A 20,701-nucleotide genomic window follows, 5' to 3' on the forward strand; every position below is an offset into this window, starting at 1 on the left:
GTGTTTGTCTCTTGCTTGAATTTGTCTCTTGTGAGCAAGGCAAGAACAGAGGAACAAGCTTGGGGGGATCCCCCTGACTTGGGTCTCTCCCCAGTAACACTTACATGTGTATGTGCTTGAACTCGCCTTGAAACAGGGATTAATTATTTAGCTATGTTTACAAGGGAAATTTTTTCTTATACATTTCTATATTCTAAAACTCCTACAAATCAAGGAATTATAGAATGTCAGAACAAGAAAGAGATTTTAAGAATCATTCTAGTCTGTCCCCCTTGAAGTACCAATTTGAGCAATCATTCCTTTGAAACATTATGAAGGAAAATTTTAGGGCATTTATTGAAAAGGAAATTAACAAGTTATTTAGGATATTAATCTATTTTACATGAGAAATTCTGAATATTTTGTGCCAATCTCTTTTGGCCTGCAAAGTTTCTGCTGCAAAATTAATCAGAAGTCTTGTGGGTGCTCCCTTATGTGTTTCTCATTGCTTTTCTCTTGCTACTTTTAATATTCTCTTTGTCTTTAACCTTTGGCATTTTAATTATGATGTATCTTTTTGTGAGACACTTTAGGTTGATCTTGTTTGGGACTCTTCTTTCTGAACTTGTATGACTATTTCCTTCATTAGTTATGGAAGTTTTCAGTCATTATTTCTTCAAATAGGTTTTCAATCTCTTTCTCTTTTCTCTCCCCGGTACTCCTGTAATGATAATGTTGGTACACTTGATGTGGTCCCCAAGATCCCTTAAAATATTCTTACTGTTCGGATTCATTTTTCCTTATTCTGTTCTGATTGGGTTTTTTCTGCTACCTGGTTTTCCAGATTGCTTATTTGACCCTCTGCTTCATTTAATCTGTTGTTATTTCCTTCTAATGTATTCTCCATTTCAGTTATTATATTCATTTCTGACTGGCCTTTTTATGTTTTCCCATCTCCATTTTTATGTTTTCCATCTCTGTGTTGAAGTTCTCACTGAGATCATGTATTCTTTCCCTAAGTTTATTATAACCAGTGTTATAAAGTCTGTATCTGGCAGATTGCTTGTCTATTTCATTTAGTTCTTTTTCTGGACTTTTGTTCCTGTTCTGTCATTTGGGGCAAATTTCTTTGTCTCTTCATTTTGGCTGCTTTTCTCTGTTTGTTTCTGTGTATTGGGTAGATGTACTGTGTCTCTCAGTCTTGACAGAGTGGCCTTATGTAGAAGTGTCCTGTGGGGCCCAGTGGCAAAGTCTCCCCGGTCACCTGAGCTGGAGGCTCCAGGAGCATCTCCTGTGTGGGTTGTGTGTGCCCTTCTGTTGTAGTTGAGGCTGATTGCTGTTGGCACGTCAGTGGGTGGGTCTGACCCTGAGGCCGCCTGGCTGTGGGAGCTGTTTGTGACCATAGAGAATGATCTGTGCTGTGGGTCCTGAAGCAACGGAGAGGGAGTTGCTTTAGTTGGACTCTGGTCCCGGCTGAATCTGCCCTTCGGATGTGTCAGTGGTGGAGCTGGTAGGATGGCACTCTGCTGTGGTCTGCAACAGCCAATATGTTGGTTCTGGAGCCTCTTGGCTGGTGCTTCAGTGCAGGTCAAGGTCAGCTGCCACTTGTGCTGGGCTTGTGGTTGCTTAGTTGAAGCTATGTTCCAGGCTGAGACTGGCCACTGCTTATGCCAGGCTTAGGGCCACTTAATGAAAGTTACAGTGCAAATTGAGACCTGTTGTTCATTGTGCCGAGCTTGGGGTCACTTAGCAAGAGTGACAAGGCATGCTGCGGTTGAATGATCTTATTTGGGGTCTTTGAACTGGAGAGATTTAGGAAAAGTCTGCAGGGAGACCTGAGCCAGGAGGAGCTGCTGGAATAGGCTTGGACCTGGTGGGTGAGTTGGGTGAGGCAGTGTCTCAGGGAATCACCAGGCAGGTGAACAGTTTTAGAACAGGTAATAGAAAGCACAGATTTGGCATCTGTCTGTGCTGGGTTTTGGGAAGAGTTCGACAAAGGAACAATGGCACCTGCTAGCACTTCTGTCCCCAGAGGGTCCTTATTTCCGACCCTGTCTACTCAGTGATCACCTTGAAGTTAGTCAGTTTAGTTCTTCCCTGTGTGTCCCTGATGCTTTTTGAGCTGTGGCTCCTGTTCTGGAGCTGAGAGTAAGTGAATTTGTGAGTGAGTCTGTGCACAGGCCCCTTAAGAGGTTTGCCTCAATTTCCAGTAGCCCCCTGTCCTTCTTGGCTTCCTGCTGGTTTTCAGAAGTAGATATTATGGAGCACTGGTCCTGGTGCACTGGTCTGAGGAGACTGGTGTGGGGCTGGGGCCCCTTACTCCTCAGGGTGCACCTATGCAGCTAAGATGTGCCTCCTGATTTTTAATCCTCACACCGTGACTGTGGGACCTGCTTGTTTTGCATCTTCCCCCTCTCCCACTGGTCTCAATGTGGCTGCTTCTCTACGTCCACAGTAATAGGAATTCTGTTCAGGTACTCCTGTCAATATAAGAAATGCTTGAACCTGAAGAGAATTTTTATGAGATAATTTGAGCCAAACTGATGACAATTGCTGGGAAGCAAAATGCTCTTAGAGAATGGCAGTTTTGCACCTTACTTGATAGATTACAATCAGAGGAGGAGGAAGATGGGTATTACCTGAAATCTATTGGATATAGATTAGGGAAGCAGGAGAAAGCAAAGTGGGAACATCTCTGGTACTGTGTAGAAAGTAAAATGAATAGATTCCATACTTTTTTACATTTGTGGGTGTAGCATAGTTAGCAGTTAATGATTAACATGATGCCCTGGCTGGTGTGACTCAGTGGTTTGAGCTCTGGCCTGTGAATGGAAAGGTTGCCAGTTCAATTCCCAGTCAGGGTACATGCCCAGGTTGTGGGCCAGGTCCCTGGTTGGGGGCGTGTGAGACGCAACCGATCGATGTTTCTCTGGCACATCAATGTTTCGCTCCCTCTCTCCCTCCCTTCCTTTCTCTCTAAAAAAAGATAAATAAAATCTTCAAAAAAATTAACAGAATAACAGCAACAATGAGGGGTTTTGTGGTCTCTGCTCTGGTGCTCTGAGGGGTCTGAAAGGAAGAAAATTGCCCTGACATTCCAAAGGCATGTTATGGTAGATGCAATAAGACAATAGACAGGCTCAGTTAAGATCGACCTTTGTCAGGGAAGATTCCAGCCTAGGACATGACTGATCACCACAACCTGTTTTTAGTTAGAAAGCTTTAATCTCAGACCATCCAATGTGGTTACTTTCAGTCTCTGAGTTTGTAAGGCCACCATGCAGGCCTCCCCGGGGCTTGTCAGGTTTCCTGTGAGGCCCCTTTTTCGTGCAGTTTTCAGTGATGGTGGTTCTATAATTTAACTGTAATTTAATTGTAATTTTAATCTGTAATTTTGATGTGGCTGTGGGAGGAGGTGAGCACAGAGTTTGCCTATTCTGCCATCTTGGCTAGAAGCAGAATAAAGTCTACTTGAGAATTCTGAAGCAACCAAAATGCCCAGGCCAATTTAAATGCCAAGGACAACCAGAGAAATAATCAAGGGAGCTTGTGTATTTGACCTTGCTGTGTGAGCACAGGGAAGGAAACTAGAGAATTAGCCTCAGAGTAACATGATTGGGAATTGTATCTGTACATTTTTCTGAAAACTTTAGTCTATGAAATTTGATTGAAGAAATGACATAAATGACACCTTGAATTAGAAAGTTATAAAAGACCTTGTATTCCATTTTACACATGAAATCAGAAACACTGAATTTTCCCAGAGTGAAAACTTTCAGCAACACAGAGGTGTGATGTGCACACAGTCCTAAAATGTATTGTTATTATCGTGCTGAGGCGGAAAAGGCATCTCAGAGAGATGATATCATTGTCAAGGTTACTGAACTTCTGAGTGGAGCAACTACCATTTGACACTAAATCTGACTGATCTCCACAGCCAGGGCTCAGGCTCCTGACTAGCCAGCCTATTCCCAGCAGCTCATGGGTGACATTTGAAAATGGCCTTGCACATCCAAATTTACAGGGGGAAAAAAAAGATAAAACTTTCCTCCCTACTTCTTCTGTGTGGCAGGAGATTCCTTAGTTTTTCCACTTTAGAATTTCTGGCTGACCCAACTGACTCTTAGTTGGAGGATTGAACAAAATGATAAGCTCATGGCAGGTTTGGTGGTACTCTGAGCTCTGCTCTTCCTTCCCATCCCACCTGCTGTCCTTGTCTTTGTGGAGCCCCCAGACAGCTGTCCCAGTTGTTATATTATGGCTGCATTGAGTGACAACCGGACCTTCTTATACAAATTAAGAATACATATGAATAATAGAAGAGGAAACACTTGGGAAGTAGCCTGGTTCCACCATCTGCTATTAGGTAGTGGAATCACAAGGCTTCCTTCCAGACCGAAAGCTTCTTTCCTCTTACAAATCTATCAGACTGAGTGTTCGTATCATTTTTCCTAGTTTTTTTCCAGTGTTGGGTCACCTCATTAGTTAGAAAACTCCATAAATACAATGGAATCTTCTTTATTGCTAAAGAGAATTCTAACTGAACACTGTCTTCAATACAATTCATCAAGTTTGGAGTGCCCAGTGTAGTTGAAAAGCGGATATTTTGAGAAATGCAGAACATTCTAGTTGTCCACTTCCCTCTGCTCATCCCCCATAGCTATCACCACTTCTTCATTGTTAAGCCTGACAAGCTAATTTGGCTTCTCTTTGAAATTATTTGTACCTATGATCCAGCAGCCTAGTCCCTCAAGAGAAGTTTCCTCAGCACCTAGCAGGACATTTCCGATAGGCACTCCTAAATGTTGGGTAAGCCCCCAGTCTGCAGCTGGAGCCCTTAGAAATGTGGTGCTCAATTTAAAGAAACAGGGAATAGTAACGTTTTTAAAGAAAGATCATATGGAGGCTTTTCCCCTGTCCTTTCAGATATAGACTCCACTCTAGAAGCTTTGCCTCTAATTTTCTAAAGGCACAGATAGCTTGCGTTTTCATGTTTCACTGCGAATGCATACCTCAGACACTGTGCTCCTCTTAGGAAAAGTTCACTGACAGGCTGAACTCTTAGTTTCTAGCTGCACTTACAGCTCGGAATAGTTTCAGCTTCTTTCCTTCTCACAACGTACTTCAAGAAAGCTCAGCGCATACAGGGTTAATAGTGTCAGTCAAGACTGACTTGTCAACATGGAGCCAGTGACAGGGAGACAAATAGAGATGTGATTTGGTGTGACAATAAATGAAAATAACTTTAGGTTCCATCAATGCACCGGTACAAGCCAATCTCCTAGTCTTGTCCTCTTTTGTTGTTGTTCCTCTTTTCCACATCTTCCATCTTTTTCTTTGAGGGGGAGAAGTATCTCCCATTGACCTATACATATGGGAGTGCTTTTTGCATGTAAGGTCTCTAATTTTTTTTGAATGACTAGGCAAAAGCATGCATTATATTCATAATTATGCAATCTAACCATAAGCATAAAGGAAATAAAAATAAGTCAGGTCACAGAGAGGCAGCCCCTGCTGAACTGCTGTTTAGGAGCCTTTCCCAGAGCAATGCATAAGATCTGGAATTTGCCTGTCTGTTATTTGTTCTGCTCAGACACTGCATGGAATCATTAATATTTAATACCTATTTTACTTCACTTCTGTTTAATCTGAAGACTCTGGACCTATGGGAAATGAGGCGAAAACAATAGTGTAGTTTAGATTGCCAGGGAGAAGGAACTGTCTTTTTAGAAGATGATAAAAAAAAGTCAGCCATTTATGAGTCAAATTTATTTCTCAAGATCTTAAACTAACCCTTGTATTTTGCACATGGCAACATTTTTTCCTTTCTGCTCAGTGAAAAAGAAAAGTAACTACTTGAATTATCAACCAGGTAATCTTTAGTCACTGGGTTCATTTACTACCCATCTGAAGGCTAAATTAGAGGAAAATCACCCCCCTGCGACTCATTGCTAGGTAGTAGGCTTTTGGAAGCACTGCGTAATTATAGCACTCATACAAAAAATTCTTCCAGTGCGTCCTGAAGTACCTGGCCTTACATGAATTGTTTTGGCTAGAGGTGCAGTGAGGGCCATGGTTTGCGTGAGTAAGGCCTCGGCCGTGCTCGTGGTTGCTTAGGTTGGCTGTTGGACGCAAGTCCACAGAAATGCACACAGTGCGAAGGCTGTTGACAAAGCCCTGACGGCTCACATGTCTTAGAAATGATGGAATATTCTGTTCCGCTTAACTGAATGAGAAGTTGGGTGTTATGGACTGAATGTTTGTGTCCCATCAAAATCCATGTGTTCGAGCCCTACCCTGCAAAGTAACAATATTGGAGGGGGTTTGAGAGGTAACTTGGTTTAGAAGTGGTTCTGAGGAATGGGATTAGAAGGAAAGGAAAAGAGACCAGATCTTTCTTTCTTTCTTTCCCTTTCTCTCTTCCTTCCTCTTCCTCTTTCCATCCTTCCCCTTTTTCTCCTCCTCTGTCTGTCTTTCTATCTTTCACATGTGAGGATACCGCAAGGAGGCAGCTATCTGAAAGCCAGGGAGAGAGCTCTCACCTGGAACTGAACTACCCAGCCTCCAGAATTGTGAGAAATACAGGGTCCAGCACAAAAAAATGCCCATTTTTTATTACATAAAAATCTTTTATTACGAAATGATAAGCATACAATTCTGTAACATGACAATATCACACTCATACCCACCATATGATGTTTTAGGTGAAATGTTCAAGTTGCTGCTATCTCATATGAGACATTCACGTACCCTACCAACCACACTCAATGGCGTTACTTCTGCCGGACCCTGTATATTCCTGTTGCTTGAGCTGCCCAGTCTGTGGTACTTTGTTGTGGTAGTCCCAGCTGACTAATACAGTGATGTGCAGAAATGAAAATATTATAAGAACATTTGAACACCTTTATTAGTTCCAGGCTTGGTTAGAGTGTTATGTATAGAGAGAAAATTTTAAGCTTCTGCAGCTGCTTAAATTAAACCTTAATAATTCTGAGGGGGAAAAACTAGATGTTGAATTGAACATCATTATTGGAAACTCTTAAGCTTTTGACTTTGAAATAAAATCTCAGATAGTCTAAAACTTCAAAGCAATGTAGCATAAATTATTTTTCAGAATTTAATTATTTTTTTCAGAGTTCTATGTAAGGTGTTTTTACAGCACTTGGTGATTTTCCAATCACTTCAATATGAACTGTTAGAAAACTGTTATGTTATTTCAACTGAAAGTAAAGTGGGGAAGCATAACATTCTAGACATAACCTCAAAATATTTTATTTATTTTAAACCATAGCAATGTATTTCATATATGTAAAGCTCACATAAAATTGGATGAAAAACATACTGAATTGGAAACTCAGAAATACTTTTTAAATCAACTTACTATAGGAGTCTTACATTGCATTCATATCTGAAAAATTCAAGGTTTTCCTAAATAAAAAATCAAAACATTTCTTATTAGTGCTGGCCCCAAACCCAGTGCCATGTGCTCAGTGACATTTCCTTCCAATTTCCCTGCCATGGGACATCGTCTCAAGCCTCCAAACATTGCATAAAATTTTAATTCAGCTCAGATAACCCTGCCTAAAGAACTGAGTTGTGTGTAGCTTAAAAAAAAAGTTTCTGGAGCAATCGGTTTGAAGAAATCCTTTATTGAAAGGTTGGGTGATTCTCCTAGGATTGCCTGATGGGTGTTGCAAGTGTGAGTGGGGCTCCTTATGTGGATGTGATACCAGAAGACTCAACATATGCATAATGAGATGCATAAGGCATAAGGCATCTCAATATCTTAAAACAAAACAAACTCCCCCCCCAAACCCAACCCTAAGAATAAAATTGATAACAATTCCATACAAAGTTGGAGTATTGATCTAAAGCATATGTGCCGCAATAGGAGAACTGTTCTCCTACCTAAGGCAATGGCTGTCTTGTGGACTGGATCTTATACCCATTTTGCTTACTTAACTCCTATAATTTTACTTTCTCTCTGTATCTTTGACTTCTTCCTCTCTGATGAAAATGCCACTTTGAAAAAAATTCATCCTGCTCTTCCTTTTCAGTTATTGACCCATTTCTCTGTTATCTTTTTATAGGAAAACTCCTTGAGGGAGCTAGCTAGAGCTACTGCTTCAACTTCCTCATTCTCTGTCTTCCAGAGTTGCTTCTGCTCCACTTCACCACAACTTGGCATGGTCACTGCCAGTCAGTCTCCATATTACCCATGGTCAAGTCTAAGTTCTTATTCTTACCTGATTTCTCAAAAACTTTTGATATAGTCATCTCCTTCCTCTTCCTCCGCCATTATTCAGTTGGCTGGTAGGACAAGATCTCATTGGGTTTCTTTTATCTTCCTGGCCACTCATTCTCACTCTCCTGTGCTGGCTGTTTTTACTCCTCCTGATCTCTAATTGATGAGATTCCTTAGTCTTTAGTTCTTCATCATGCCTTCCCTACCTGCTCTGACTCTCTAGGCAATCTCATTAACCTCCATGGCTTTCAATAATATCCACAAGCTTCTAAGTTTTACATTTCCAGATATGATTTCTCTCCAAAGCTCAGACTCATATACTTAACTCTCTATTCCACACCTCTACTTGGAAGTCTGAGAGGAGCTTTAATTCTAATTTGTCCAAAGATAACACCTAATATTCTTTCTCCAGGCTGCTCCCTCTCTAGTCTTCCCCAGCTAAGTGCTTTGCACATTATTTTTCTGTTGCTCCGGCCAAAAATGTTGGAGACATCTCGACAGCTGTCATTACCCAATAAATTTCTAAGACCTCTTGGCTCCACTTCTGCACCATAGCCTGAGCCCGACACGTTCCCTTCCCTCATCACTGTGCAACACTGCCACACGTTCATCGAGGTATTCTCAATTTGTTTTTGGAGTTTTAGATTTTCCTTTTAATTTCGGACTTTGGGACTTCTGACATTTATTTTTGTACCTAGTGTGAGGTTGGATTTAAATTTTTCTCTGTCTCTCTTTATTTCTAGCAAGGTTTTGGTTGCTTTCAATGTGTCCCCAGGGCACTAGTCCATGAAAAGTTTTACAGTGATATTTTACTTCTTTTCCATAATGATAGTGTAAACATTGGGAATCCAGGCACAGAGCCAAGAACTGGCCTGTCTGAGTTTCTGGTTGTGACACTGTTTTTGTCACCCTTTATCCTGAAGTTCAGTTTCCAGTGAAGTCATTGCTCCAGGTTGACAAATGGCCAACCTCTTCTCCTGAGCAGGAGAGTCTCACTTGATCCCTGGTTTTAAATGGCTTGAGGCTTGTCCCCTCTCTTCTGTAGAGATCATTTATTTTTTATTTATTTTTAAAATATTTTATTTATTTATAGAGGGAGGGAAGGACGGGAGAAAGAGAGGGAGAGAAACATTGGTGTGTAAGAAGATACGATCATTTGCCTGTTGCACATCCCCACCTGGGGACCTGGCCTGCAACCCAGGCATGTGCCCTGCCTGGGAATGGAGTCAGTGACCTTTTGATTCACAGGCCCGCACTCAATCCACTGAGCCACACCAGCCAGGGCCTATGGAGATCTTTTAATCCTCATTGTTTCCCAGAAACTCAGTTCCCCTTTTCTACCACCTACTTCCAGTCCAGGAGTTCATGAAGTTGGATTTAAGGTCCACTATTTTTGTTTTATATTTGATCCATTAATACATGAAACTAATTCTGAGCCCAATTTTGTCTCATTCTTTTTTATCTATTAATATTTGTCCTTTGTTTCAAGCAAGAGAGTTGAGTTAAGGCAGAAACTCAAAGAGGTGAAAGTTGGAAGTCAGGGATTGACCTTAGGTAATGACCTTTGCTGAAATGCTTTAATCCAAAGAAGTAGTTCCAAAGATGCCATTTCCTTGGGAATACCTGCCCACTGTAGACTGAACTTGAAGGTATTTTGAACCAGGAGCAACTTTCCAAGTGATGCTGAAGGTCCATATTAAGAATATTTTTATGTTCTTATTAGAGTAAAATTCTGTGCTTGCAAACAAGACCTTATAATAAATATTCAACCTTCTCTACAGCAATATATGTAGCATACACACTGAATACTGAAATAAGTAGCATGGCTCCTGTGCACACAGACTCAGGAATGTCCCCCCCTGCTACCTGTGAGTGCTTCTAAGGCACAGAGTGTGTCTTACCTGTCATCCTCTTCACTGGCAACTTGGCATCTAGTAGATGCTCCAAATATGTTTGTAGAATGCATTATTTATCACATGAATATTTAATGTTGTTTGAATGGATGAACTATGAGGAGGAATAGCTGAATTGATGACTGTATGTGCATGTAACACTCTGGAAGATAAATGGCACTTCATTATGTGTCTTTAGAAAACAAAAACCTGATAGTTTTCTTTGGAGTATGCATTGTACTTATATTTGGCTTCTTCTAGCCTCAGGTTTTGGAAGCATGGGGCTACATGTAAATGCAAATTTTTTCTTTTGTATCAAGCTGCCAGGCAATTTTTTAAATTACAAATTTGAAAAGATCATCCAAGCTCTCTATTTTTTTTTTCTGGATTTGTTTATTTAACTAATCTAGATGCATAGATTGTTGAAAAGATCTTGAAATTATTTTCTGGTACATAGATTTATTACATTAATATTTGCTACACCATGAACTATTCTGCTATAGAGTAAGTTGTTTTACTAGTTGGATAAATACAAGTAGAAAAGAGATGCCATATAGCTTTGTGCCTTATGATGAATTTCTTCATTTTGTTTGCATAAACACTTAAAACTCACAAGAATGCCCCCAAAAGTTATTTTTAAAAATATGCAGATGGGAACATGAAACTCAGAGAGGTGAAAGGACTTCTTTTTTGTCATTTATCCCACCATTTATCCCAGACATTCTCCTGGGTGGGAATGATTCAATGACAACAAAGACAGTCACTGCCTTCAAAGAACTTACAGTCTTGGCATATGGAGAGGGCACATGCAGAGGCAAACACTGAGTGAGGGGAACTTATGCATGCCCAGGGTGCTGCGGGGACATATGGGATGTGTGTTTCTGCAAATTGTCCAGAAGTCAGTGGAACTTAAACCAAAGCTATGGTCCCAAGTCCAAGGCTCTGCCACAGCAAGACTTTCTCTCCTTTGTCTTTAATTCTTTCTCATACCTGGTTTAATATGACATTAAACTTTGAAGCAATTAAATTTAGAAGCAATTAAATGAAGAAAAGAGCTAGCATTTACAATGTTGCATTTTGGTATTAGAAATTTCCAGAGAAGGTTACAGAATAAAATGGGGGAGTGGGCAAGGAGGGGCAAGAGAGCAGGACCCTCCTTAGCACGAGTACCAGTAAACAAATAACTTCAAACTCTAGACTTCATCTCAATCGCCAGCTCAGGAAAATCCATCTAATCTTCTGACACACGCAACACACACACACAAGATTTTGTGGCTAAGAAAGGCTGAGGTACATACTTAATAGTTCCTTACAAGTAAATAGCTGATTTTGAAGATTGTTTTCTTCTCCTTCTTAGTTTACAGCAACTCCTGGTTGAACTAGAGAGGATTTTGCTTACCAGGATCTGTTGAGTGGGAACAGAACATTCACTGTAATTAAATTCTAGACAACAGAAAGTGCATGTACTGTGGAGCTCTTTGGTAATGAGATTTGAAAATAGAATTTTAACTGGAGGCTAATATTAGAATACTCCCACGTAATATCTGACCTCTGTGTCTTGGTGCACCAGAGCTTCTGTCCCTTGTCTATTTCCATTTCTAATATCCTGAAGTCATTTCCTGTGTGTCGATTTTATAATTGTCCTGCCGTTTAACTATTCTGTCCATATACAATCTCGAATGTGTGTTCTTTCATCATCAGTTTAGGAATGTAGAATTAAAGTTAATTTCAGGGTAATTTAAATTCCAGTGATCGATTTCCTGTGTGTTGGCCACCAGCCTTTTTTTTTTTTTTTTTTAATTTTGGTTTCTGCTCTTCCCTTTTTTTTTTGAAGAACTAAAAGTTTCTTGTGTATATATATGTCCAGCTCCACTCGTTTTTGTCTTGTACCCAAGTCCCCATATCTGGATGCTGTAATGACTGCCGTCTCTTTCTATCATCTTTAAGTCATGATAACATTTCTGTCATGTCTTAAGAATATGGATTTTTAGCAAAATTAATGAATATTATATAAGGTTTCCAACATCCATCAAATATTTATTATTTTCTTATGAGCCTATGGATTGCTTCTACATATTATAAGAGTTACCTGATATCATCTTTCCTTATCAAAGTTATGATTTCTTCATCAATTTTTCAAAATCTATAGAACATACAAAAATGTGGTTTTCGGGGGAACTGGTTTAGACCTGGGGTTATATTTTTACAATACTATATGTTTTTACAATGACTATTGGAGTGTAACTTACACACCAGAAAACACTCATTTAAAAATAAAGTCAGTGAGTTTTGGTATATATACAAGGTCATGCAATTATCACCATAGTCAAGATTTAGAACACGTTTGTCACCCCCGAAATGGTCCCATATCCCTTTGCAGTGAAACATCACACCCTGACTATGAACCCTCAAACCTGGTCTACCTTTTGTTTATGCTGTAGTTTTACCTTTTTATAATGTCAGATAATTGCAATTATACACTATTAACACCTATCCAGCATGGTTTCCATGGCTTCATTTGTCTAGTATTTCTAGTTTTTTGTATGGGTGTGTATATATATATATAGTATACACACACATATATATATAGTGTATATATATATATATATATATATATATATATATATACACACACACACACACACACACACCTGTAAATAGAGAGCATATTGGCCCACATGTTATTTGATTTACTCTTGAAACAATCTTGTCAACTTACCTCAGCAAAAGTTAATAATGTAAGCCATTGTCCTAGTCTTGTACAGGGTAAAAAGAGTAACAAATCACAATATTTTTTGCTATAGAATTTTGGTATCGACATAATTACAGAAGGCAAAATAGGGTAGGTATAACAACATAGGACAAAGGAAGTGTATGGGGTAATGAAGAGAAGTAGAATGAATTTGTTTGAGGTATTAGCAAAGGTTTCAGTAAAATTATGGCTTTGACTAGATGGGCCTTGGTGGATGGATGGACGTCTGATGAGTGAAGCTGGGGGAGATTGCTGTGCCAGGCAGAGAGAACCACGTGAGAAAAGCCAGGAAGGAATTTTAGAGGCAGGGAACACTGGGTGGACAAGCCTGGCCCAATAAATGTTCGTTATGTGAGTGAAATGTTAATGTCCTATTTATAAAGCAAGTGCTAATAAAGCAAATTTTAAATGAGCTTGTAGTTAATAATCTATTTTGGGAGGAGTGTGCTGAGATGTGACTTTAAGAATCCTCACTCGACTGCCTGTGCACGCTTCTCATTGACTGTCTGATGGGCCTCCCTGGCCCATGTCTCCTTACTGGCCTGTTAACCGATTTTTAGCCTACAAGACTGAGGTTCATTTTGTCTCCTAAAGAAGCCTCTCGTGACTTCTCCCCAGTCAGAGTTAGATGCTCCTTCTCTATGTTTATCATAGCACTAATATTGAAAACATTGAGCTATGTGTTGGTCTCCACCATGAAGCTGTGAGAACCTCAGGACAGACATTTTATTTTACTTATCTTTGCATAACCAGCTGGTAGATCTAATAGGTGCTCGGTACAGTGTAGCTGAAGGAATGCAACATTTTAAACTGGCTATTGGATGGATCATTTTCTCTCTTGCCTTTTTATGTTATTCCTTTTTTCCACTCTCAGTAGCACATTTTATAATTCTTTATCTACAGCTGGGAACTGAAGTGCCCATGCACATTTCACGACTCTGCTCGTGCTTTTACATGTTCCTTCAGCCATGATGACCTTGCCCTGTGTTTTCAGAGACATGAATTCTGAACACCCTTCTTGTTCAGATGCAAAGGCCTCCTTTATCAATACTTCTCTGGCCCTGGCTGGTGTGGCTCAGTGGATTGGGCACCAGCCTGTGAACCAAAGGATAGCCGGTTCGATTCCCAGTCAGGGCACATGCCTGGGTTGCAGGCCCCAGGTCCCAGGTCCCAGGGCATGTGAGAGGCAACCACGCATTGATGTTTCTCTTCCTCCCTTCCCCTCTCTCTAAAAATAAATATATCTTAAAAAAAAAAGAAGTAATTCTCTGAAAGCTCCATAAGACAGAGTATTCTTCCTTCTCGGAATTCTATGATGATTTTCTATCCTACTTACATGGAATTTTCTATAGTCTAATCCTATCTATAGGTAGAATCTGCATTTCACATACTTTGTATCCCCAAAGGGCTGTGAGGAGCCCTCAGAATAGACATATACTCAAGATATAGTAAACTTTTTATTTATTTTTTTATGGAGCACTGACCATTTTTGAGATGCTATGTTGACCGCAAGCTATTCAATAAGTATTTACTAAACAAATGGTTCACTCATAACTTGCTTTGGGGAAAAACTGCAGAGTGACATGGTGTAGATAAAATCTAATTTAGAGGCAGGTATATTAAAAAAAAGGGAAAAATCAGGAACACATCCCATAGCAAATTATAGAATTTCATATAACCATTTGAAACCTTGCTTTGTTTATGAAAATCTCCACAAAATCTAGCAACCTGAAAAGCGGTTTGAAAAAATGGTACCCTGGAAGGAATAAACATTTCCTCAGCATGGAGTGAGTTTTAAAGAGTTCTGTAGTTTCTTTTACAGTTATGAACATGTCATTTCAGTAATTACATAGTGACTAATTTTATGTTAAAGCTAGCCACTTCACTTTAAATGTGTTTGGTGCTGCAGATCAAGTAGAGACTAGGACACTTTGAGTGCAAAGCTAAGTATGAGTCATAACAATAACAAAGAAGAATGAAAATCTACTTGGAGTTATTTTCTTTTATGTAAACAGATAATCAGCTTCTCTAATTTCAGTCTGCCTTTCATTCAAAACCATTCACTTGGGCCAGAATTTTCTGTCCTTTCCCTTGATCGCCTTGGAGACCGGAGCTAACACAACAGCTCTTCCTCTCACAAATTCTCCCTTTCTCCTCTGCCACGCTGAATGTGTTTGACAGCGTTAGCAGAGCAATCTGAAGGGGATTGTTTCCCGGGCACAGGGCTTTCATGTTAACTTGCACCAGGATTTAAATATGAAATGTCAATATCTCCTTTTATTTTATTTTTATTTTTTTCTGGTATAAATCCTTTTTAAAAAATAATTACTTTATTGTTGTTCGATTACAGTTGTCTGCATTTACTCCCCACCCCTCTCCCCCACCCCAGCCAAACCCACCTCCCTCCCCTGTTTCCACCCTTCCCCTTGGTTTTGTCCATGTGTCCTTTATAGTAGTGCCTGAAAACCCTTCTCCCCACAGTCCCCTCCCTCCTCCCCTCTGGCTATTGGTAGATTGTTCTTAACTTCAATGTCTCTGGTTATATTTTATTTGCTTTTTTCCTCTGTTGATTATGTTGCAGTTAAAGGTGAGATCATATGGTATTTGTCCCTCACCACCTGGCTTATTTCACTTAGCATAATGCTCTCCATTTCCATCCATGCTGTTGCAAAGGGTATAAGCTCCTTCTTTCTCTCTGCTTCATATAATTCCAGTGTGTAAATGTACCATAGGTTTTTGACCCAGTCATTTGCTGATGGGCACTTAGGTTGCTTCCAGCACTTGGCTATTGTAAATTGTGCTGCTATGAACATTGGGGTGCATAGGTTCTTTTGGATTGGTGTTTTAGGGTTCTTAGAGTATAATCTCAGCAGTGGAATTGCTGGGTCAAAAGGCAGTTTTATTTTTAGTTTTCTGAGGAAATTCGATACTGTTTTCCACAGTGGCTGCACCAGTCTTCATTCCCATCAACAGTGTACTAGGGTTCCCTTTTCTCTGCATCCTCTCCAACACTTGTTTGTTGATTTGTCTATGTTGGTCACTCTGACTGGTGTGTGATGGTACCTCATTTTGGTTTTAATTTGCATCTCTCTGATGGTTAGTGATAAGTTGTAACACCATAAAAGTCCTAGAGGAAAACATTGGCAGGAAAATCTCAGACATCCCACGCAGCAACATCCTCACAGACATGTCCCCTAAAGCAAGGGACATAAAGAAAAGAATAAACAAATGGGACCTCATCAAAATAAAAAGCTTCTGCATGGCTAAAGAAAACAGCATTAAAATGAAAAGAGAACCAACTGTATGGGAAAACATATTTGCCAATGATACCTCAGACAAGGGCCTCATCTCCAAAATATATAAAAAACTCACATGACTCCACTCCAGGAAGACAAACAACCCAATTAAAAAATGGGCAAAGGACTTGATCAATATCTCCTTTTAAAATTGTTACATATTAGTTGAATGTTTGAAGAAATCACATTGTATAGTTGGCACCTGTGTTTTAACGGGGTGCCTCTCCTCTCTGGAGCATGCGGTCTACCACTGTCCAGGTTAGGGCACTGAGTAGAGGTTCTCCCAGGATGAAGAAGCAAAGCCCTAGAGAAAATGATCATTTGGGGGCCAATTCACTTGGGTACAGTAATAGTCTTATCAATAGTCTTTGAAGGAATGGTGATACTTTGGGTGGCAGAAGTCTTTGCTCACTGACTTGACTTTCCCCCCTTTTCTAGGAGACACTGTGAAGTACCCTTTGTGCGATCCTTCTGCAGGAACAGTGAGTGTATTCATTACTACATTCCCATTAACATGCTTAATATTTCTGTCCTTTAACCAATGCAATGCATACTTACCACCTCTGCTTTCCCCACTGAGGCCTCTCTGCCTTCTCTCTAACATTCCTCTCAAAATGGAAGCAATTTTCTGTATCATATTCACTCTTTTGGTTTTGTTTTGATTGCTCATGTTCACTCTATTCACTAAGCTCATTTTTACAAAAGGCAGAGACATAGGGGAAATGCTCTCTGAGCTCATCAATGTTGACAAAATAGAGATGCCGGCAACTCATCAATAGTTTTATGTTATATATCTTTGAAAAATTTCTTCCCTGCCAGAGGAGGCCACCAGTTGTGGGGAATCTCAGAATGAGTTTGGCTTGTGCTGTGGATGTGCCTCCTAAAATGCAGGTTCTAGTCCAGGGAAAGTTGAATGAATGTTGAATGAATGAATTAATAAATAAAGATTGAGAGAATAAAAGCCAGCCCTACTCAATGCACATGATGGCAATTCATAGTTTATAACAGAATTTAGGATGGGAAACACAATTATAATCTGGCAGGCTGTATCCTGATTATGTTAATACAGTCTTAGCAACAGTGGTTTGAAGACAGAGCTTGCTCTAAACATGTGGCCAACTAGAAATATGATTCTTTGTAAAAAGCTGTTCTGGGGTTTTGAATCTCTTCTACAATCTTCTTTACAAACTAGTCTATGTTTTTTTGTTACTATAAGCTTCTTTCCTTTTTTCATAATTGGATCAGATATATATTATAAATAATAAAAGGAAGCCACAGGAGAATATGTGAAGAAACAATGCCATTTCCATAGTGAAATGATCACTACAGTCAAATTAAGTTATCATCTTCCTACGGTTATCTCTTTTTTGTGATGAGAGCACCTGAAATCTTCTCCCAATATTCAGTATTGAATATGGTACTATTAACTATAGTCATTATGCTGTGTACTACATAATCTTATGATTCCATTCATATGAGAAAATTAGAAAAGGCAAAAGCAGATTACTGGTTGCAGAGCCAGGGAGTAGATGAAGGGGTTGACTACAAAGAAATGTGTTTGAACTTTTGGGGGTGATGGAAGTGTTCCATATGATTGTAGGAGTGGGGTGATACTACTATATATGTACTTTTAAGGCTGTGCACATAAATTTAATAAATTTTATTATATGTTACTTCTATAACAATAAAGCTCATTAAAAGAGTGAAAAACAAAACAAACAGTAAGTACATCTTTGTTGTTTGGGGAAAAAAGGAAAAAGAAACGTTGCCTTTGGAGGTTGGCTCTTAGTAGCTGTGCCCTGAGGCTGCCATCACCCCTTGGGGTCATTTGCTGTCACCATTAAAGCTGCCAGGGCCATAGCTTGTCCCTCAACCTTCCAGTCCATATTCAGAGAGAGGGCCTTGCTTTTGTTTTACTATAGTGTAACTGAGGCATGGTGGAATATTTTTCTCTATTCAGGGGTAAGAAGGAAAACAATGATAGAGAAACTATGAACCTTTTAAATAATCCATCTTGCATCTTGTTTTCCACATCAGATTGGCAAACATTTTCTATAAAGGGCTACGTGGTAAATAATTTAGGCTCGTGGGCCATATCATCTCTATGGCAACTGCTCAACTCTGCAGTCGTAGCGTGAAAGCAGTAAATTCATGAACCGTGTTCCAACAGAGTTTTAAAAGATCAGTCAAGGCCAGCTTTTGCTTACAGGCAGAGCTTGAAGACCTCTGCTGTGTTGCCGGACCTGGTCCTTCCCCATGAACAAAGTGAGCTCTTGACAGGTACTCTGCCTTACGATATATCTAATTAAGAACCAGAGATTCATGTCCTCATGACATTTCTAGAAATGCAATGTAATTATTCTTGTTATTATTGGATTTGTTTATTTAAGCCAGAGCATGTGCATATTGGCACATATTTGCTTTGGGTTTCTCAGTGAATCTTCCATAATGTAGGGACAGTCTACTGCTCAGGTCTTGTAATACATGCTCAGAAGCACGTGTTGGTGCAGAGGGCTGAAAGAGGCTGGATTAAGGTTGGGGGGGAGTATGTACATCACCTCAATATACAGGGGTTGGCCCAAGTAGATTTACAGTTGTGAGCATGTGGAACAAAGAGTTTATTCTTGTATTATTACTTATTAATTATTATATTATTTTCTATAGGAACAACTCTAAACCTGCTTTTGTTCTCCCCTGTATATTCCACCTACAATCCCATATCAGGTTTTACTGGGACTTTCCTACACAAAGTTAGCCCAAAAAGATCACTTCTTTAGCATAACAAACCAGGCAGCCTGATTTGCCTCTGCTTTAACTCTAAGCTGTTACTCTCAGTCAAAAGTCTGAATCAATGTGGGATGAGAGCCCCTAACTCCTCTCTAAGCTTCTTGACATTAAGAGTGACTTGATGAGGAGCATGTATAAAGGACTCATGGACATAAACAACAGGGTAGGGATTGATTGTGGGGGCTGGGCAGAGGGGGTGGGGATGCATGGGGCAGGGGAGAGTAATGGGGGGAAATTGGGACTACTGTAACAGAACAACAATGGAAAAAAGAGTGCCTTGACTGTTACCATGCTCGGATGACTTTCAGGTCCTGCAGCTGGTACACTTACCCCGATGCTATGGCAGACAAGTGCTCATTGGGTTAGTTCATTGGAGACTGTGAGCCCTGCCAGCGTGGTTGTCTCTGTGTGTCCCACGTCATTTCTTAGGTCTGCACATCAGGCACGGTGTCTTGGATCTGTGCGTCCCATGTTGTCTGGTGGCTCTACCTGTCTGGTGTCTTCCTGTGCCCTCTGACATATCTCTGTCATTGTGTGTTTTTTTGTCGGGGCAGGGGGGCACTTTCTTATTCTCTGACACTACAAAGGTCACCAGGCTCATCTTGTATATTTACTGCTTCAGCCTTTGAATCGGCCATTTCTCCAAGCAGCACTGGTTTCTCATAGTAGAGAATGTGAATGCATTTCACAAGATCTGCAGGAAAGGTATGACAAATAACATTTTCTGTCTAGGATTACAAGTAGGTAGGCTCCCTCTTAAGATTTCTGTTGAGTACTGTTGTTCCAGCACCTTTGTACAGGATGGAGATTGGCGGTGGGAGACAGTCTAAAGGCAGTTCCCAAAAGGCACCGTCAGTGTTGAGACAAGGCTGTTCTCATTGGAACATGTCTCTGAGCTGTTATGCATAAGAAAGAAGGAAGGCCAGCAACTCTGCCATCTCTTCCCAGCACTGACTGCTGAGTTTAGCAGGATCCCAGGTGTGACAGCGGGTGCTGAGAGCTGCTTCATGAGAGAACTTGGGCATGAAATCTTTAAAATGAAGTTCTAAGTGCAGCCTGCCAGGGTTTTATACGCAAATATCTGTTGTGTGCTTTTTGCACTCCGGCGAAGATATTTGGGGCTAATGATTGAATTCAGTCTCCTGATTTAGTGGTTAACATGGTGACTTCTAGGAACGAAATAGGGGTGTAATAATATAGTAGGCAAAAGGACTTGGTGACCTGTTACATGTGGAATCAATGGAAAAGGGGAGAACAAAAACCAGGGTTTTCTGGTTAAAAGTGATTGTTGGTACTTCGATAGCAATGGGGATATTAGGTGTTGATGCAGGTGTCTACCAGAAAGGTAGGAATGTGTGCCTGAAACTCAGAAAGAGAAGATCTAGGTGAATGGATTTAGGAGCCACTTTCATAGGCATTAATGAATTATTTTCTTTCATGGGTCTGACTTGTGCCTTGAAAATGATAATATTTGTACTGGAAATATTATTAGATTGATGGATTTTACTTCAAAGGGGATGCATGGGTTGAATATGAAGATACTTTAAAGAATAAACTCAATTTATTCACTCATGTCCTTTTAGGATATTTGAGTATTAAAAGCAAGATCTCAGTAGCAACAACAAAAAGACTGGTTCAATGAACCGCCAGACTTCAAAGCTATGAACGTGTGCTCCATGCTAACGTGAGAATTGCTGTGATTACAGGAGCGGTGAGCAAATTGAATGTTTTAAAAAGAATAAATTACTTT

This window comes from Desmodus rotundus, chromosome 13 (genome assembly GCF_022682495.2).
Source record: "Desmodus rotundus isolate HL8 chromosome 13, HLdesRot8A.1, whole genome shotgun sequence".
NCBI classification, from domain to species: domain Eukaryota; kingdom Metazoa; phylum Chordata; class Mammalia; order Chiroptera; family Phyllostomidae; genus Desmodus; species Desmodus rotundus.